General features: G+C 37.9%; 1 long non-coding RNA gene across 1 annotated transcript; it reads right to left on the reverse strand.

Annotated features, from left to right (window-relative positions):
* Positions 1-450: 450 nt before the first annotated feature.
* LOC131229704 (uncharacterized) lies at positions 451-2,062 on the reverse strand. The gene is made up of 5 exons (XR_009163552.1): positions 1,955-2,062; positions 1,743-1,839; positions 1,086-1,597; positions 952-1,001; positions 451-871 (listed from the first exon to the last, which is right to left on the reverse strand). It is a non-coding gene; the product is annotated as an uncharacterized LOC131229704 (long non-coding RNA).
* Between the last annotated feature and the right edge of the window lie 2,467 nt (positions 2,063-4,529).

Consider the following 4,529-nt stretch of genomic DNA (forward strand, 5'->3'; position numbering starts at 1 on the left):
AAAAAATGGTAACTGACAATCCACCCATTTCGGGTTTCAATTTCTGTGCTGTCGATTGGCATGTACGTTTAAACACGCCAATCGGGTTTTAATTTCTCTGCTACCGATTGGCGTATACGTCTAAACACTAGCTTACTGACAAAGATGATTTTTTTATTCATCAGAAAAGAATGATGCCTACCAGTTTCAGCTGTAGTACTAACGGATGCTACAGATTCAACAACAGTATCTGCTTCATTGGCTTTCTCAGTGTTGTTCTTTCTTGGGATCTTTCCAACTTGCCTAGAAGCCTTAGCGGGAGGCTTGCCTGACCTACCCTCCATTTGTCCTGTTGCCTCCTCCACCTGGGCTTCTTCCTTCTCATGCTCTTGCATCGATTGAAAATCAGATAAGAAAGACCCAAAAAAAGAAAAAGAAATGGAAAGTCATGTCCTCAAAATTGGGATGAGACGAGATGCACATCAAGTGCCGTAATGAAAGCATCAAGATCTTTCATCAACAAAGACTTTGGAGTTTCCTTCTTCAATTCCTCCACCTCCATTTCTTGCTTTCCCTTTTCAGCCAACAGCTCTTGAACCTTTTCCAGCGTAAAGGTTCTAATCGGCATCGACAGTAGATACTCGTAATCACTTGCTCTTACAACTCTTCCCACCTCTGGTGTCTCTTCATTTTCTTCTGTTTCCATTGCCTTGCTGGTATCAACGCCTTTGGTTTTAGGGAACGGTGTGAAACCCTTCTGCTACAACTCAAGGACTAGATCCGCTCTCTTCCTGTTACTCACAATAATCTCCCCTTCTACCACCCTAATGATGAATCTGACTTTGTTAGACAATCTCAACCGCTTTATTTCAAGATTATCCAACATTACTTTCTACATGAAATTAGCAAGTCAATACTACTATCTTCTCAATTACCAAAAAGAAAAAATGGGGGGCCTAGATCAAAGCTTACCTTTCTCTTTACATAGAACTCAAGTCTTAAATGAAAGAATTCTTCAAGAACTGCAAGAAAAGAAGGCATTGTGATGAGAAAGCATATATAGATTTAAGAAATTCATATCAAGTACATAGAATAAGCAAACTTACTTTGTTCGGGACTGTCATATATCTTGAAGAATTCTAAATACCCACTTCCAGTTCATGAAGAAAGACTAAAGATCACATTGAAATCCATCGCTCTCCCCAATGACCTGAAATTCCAAACTCCCAACCTCAAATTCAAGAAAAAAGAAGAAAAAAACAAAGCTAAATTCAAATCTCTCTCTGAAAATCTGCAAAACCCTTCACCAACTGTTCTATACAACAGCAACTGTTCAACTAAACCCTTCATATCCCAACAACTGTTCCACACACTTTAAAAATCTGCTACCATTGTTCTGTACAACAACAACATTCAGATATATTTAAACAACAACTGTCAGTTTGGAACAACAACTTCCATTGTTCCATTGTTCCTTAGAAAATCTGCAAAAGGATTTTCAATGGTATTTAATGCATGGAAAATCTGCAAAAGGATTTTCAATGGAATGTTGGAAAGGATTGGCAGATGCATCATTTGTTGCTGTAGAAGGTATTTCTTTTAAGAACTTGAGGCAATCCTGAGAAAAAAGAAAGAAAGACATGTTCATGAGTGGACTCTAAACATTTTCATGTTCAAGAAGCTTTAAGAGAAAATAAAAATGCAGCATATATTGAGGATAAGTTCATTCATACAATGGAAATGAAATAAAGCATGTGAATCACCTCAAAAAAAGTATCCTTGTATGTGCTCAGATTTTCGTTCAGCCATTGCTCCAGATTTATGTGTTCCTTACGAGAAGCAATTGCAGCCAGTTTGATGCTGAATGTAAATGGAGTCATGTCCAATACTGATAGTTTGATTGTAAGATTTGTGAGATGACATGTACATGAGTACTAAAAGCAGCAAATACAGACATGGAAGAGAGTTGTAATACCTGTAAACTACTTGTGCTGCAACCTTCAACTATGACAGTGCCACCGGTGACTGTTGTGCCTGCTAGGAAATAACTCGCACTTGATGCATCACCTTCAACATATGCATTTCCAGGGGACTTATTTCTACATTTTCTTCATGTTACTCCCTATATATACTGATTCTACATTTTCTTCATGTTACTCCCTAGAGCATGTCTATCTCTATGTACAAATAAAACAATCATGTTCATGGTATATATGTAAGAAATTCCTCATATGGCAAAATATACAGAATGGTAAGGGTATATACATGTTCAGCAATATACACAACCATATGATTGTGTATTGAGGCCCAATACATAGCCCCAAGAGAGTACACAACATATTATGATAATAATTTGAGTTATTTCCTATTTTATAGAGTTTTATCAATATTGTGGGAGATCCTCACCGCTACTAATTATGCCAAGTGCATTCGCACTTTTGCTAATCTACAAAATTTTCTTACAGTCAAGCAGTCCAAAGTGGATTAGGGTCACTACCGATCCGGTTTTAAATGGATCATGGTTCTTTTTTCTTTTCTTTTTTTTCTTTTTTACCCATTTAAAATTCAAGTTAATCATAGGTCCACAATGTTAGACCTGATTTTTTTTTTGTTTTTTTAAGGGTCATGTTAGGTCTCATGTGATAATTTGAATTGGAGCAGGTTCAATTAAAATGGGTACATCAGCACAAATTAATTAATCCAAATTATGGGACTCAAATATAGATATGTAATAATACCAAAACCATTTTGGTTGAAAAATCCTAACCCCAAATTCATGGATGCTTGCTGAAATCATATTGGTGCTAACATATTATAAATCAACATATTGCACATGATAAGTTGAAAATCTTTAAATACCTACTAATGAAATCAATAGTTTTCCGAGTATACCACATGAAGGAATGAAAAAGTATACATGAATGGTTAAATCCAGATTGCCCTAAACTGGAACAAATCCAAAACCTAACCAAATACAAGGTCTCAAGACAAGAGGGTATCTAAACCCAACTAGATCTGGGTTTAAACAAGTACCTGGAACTGAAAGCAACAACCCAAGCACAACCACTTCATGCAAGTCTAGGTATGAATACACTTGGACCTAACTTGAAACCAACCAGTTAATTGCCTTACTTGAGAGGGAGGGGAATGAGGAAATCATTCCAAATCATGGTCTTAAGACTTGGATCGAGTCCCATGCGACATGTCCGAGTCAACGGACTTGCCTAGACCCAATCTGTTTCAACAACACAAATCACCTCCGACTCTAAGTCGACATGTCCAAGCTGCTGAGACTCAACCATTTAAAATAGCAAACCCAGGGTGGCTTCAGCCTAGACTTTAAACTGGTAGGGCCGAGCCATCAGGACGGTCTTATTAAAAATTTGTTTTTGCTTGGCCTAGGCCTGGCTCATTGACAGTCCTACATGTGGTCGTCGAGAATCCAATGATTTCTATAAAAGAAAACGGTCATTTGTACAAAATACAACCTCAAGTGTATGTTGAAGCGTGGCCCCATGGCATGGGTTGTTGACTCAGGCCATTGAGTTGTTTGGCCCCGCCATAGTTGTATCTGTAAGTGCTATAGTTTATATCCCTGTTTGCTGTCAAATTTGTGATGACAAAATCACTGTTATGTTATATATAACTTGCTTAAGTGAAGCTCTTTCAAGGATCAACATTCATGAACAAGCTAAGCTCACAACAAGCAAAGCTCACAAGTACAAGGATCAATCTTGAATGAAAGAACTGCTCACAAGACAAGACTCAAGCTGCAAGACTTCAAGAAGAGTTCAAGGCAGTTTGTACACTTTCAAGATTGAGCTACATCAAGGTTTGATTTACATCAAGACTTCAAGGCTCATACTTCAAGGTCTCTTGTTCCTAATGTTTCAATGTCCATACTTCATGGTTGAGGTTTGATTGACCATAGGTTGACCTTAGAAGTAGGTCATTTCGGATACATAAACCAAATGTTTATTTTTCATGTGATTGGTCTGTTCTTCGACTAGTCCTAGGCCTTCTTCGACTAGTCCTAGACTTGCTTCGACCAGTCTAAGAAATTCCTCGACCAGTCATGAGTTTGTTACGTATTCCGGATAAAATCTGTTAGCCTTCGACTAGTCCAGGAATCTGTTCGACCAGTCGTAGGAATAGTGTCGACTGCTCTTCGACCAGTCGTACAATCTTCGACTCGAAGTCCAGCGAAGATTTTCAGGACCTATGACCAGTCGAAGGAAACCTACGACCAGTTATAGGAAAGCTTCGACTAGTCGTAGAATGGTCAGAGCATATCCTGCTGGATTTTTCAAATATCTGTTGTTGCTTCGACTAGTCAAAGAGCACTCTAGACCAGTCGAAGACCTGATCTTCTCACTTATAAATAGTGCACGAATCTCAGAAGAAATCATCGAATTAATTAAAGTATTCAAGCCAATCTTCGTCGAACTTCTGAGAGATAATTCTGTGCTCCATCTAAGCTAAGTGTGCTTATTTAATATTCTCTTTCCTTAGCTTTATTTAATTGATTTTGTTTCTGCTATTCCAATCTG

The sequence above is a fragment of the Magnolia sinica genome, chromosome 16 (genome assembly GCF_029962835.1).
Source record: "Magnolia sinica isolate HGM2019 chromosome 16, MsV1, whole genome shotgun sequence".
Lineage (NCBI taxonomy): Eukaryota > Viridiplantae > Streptophyta > Magnoliopsida > Magnoliales > Magnoliaceae > Magnolia > Magnolia sinica.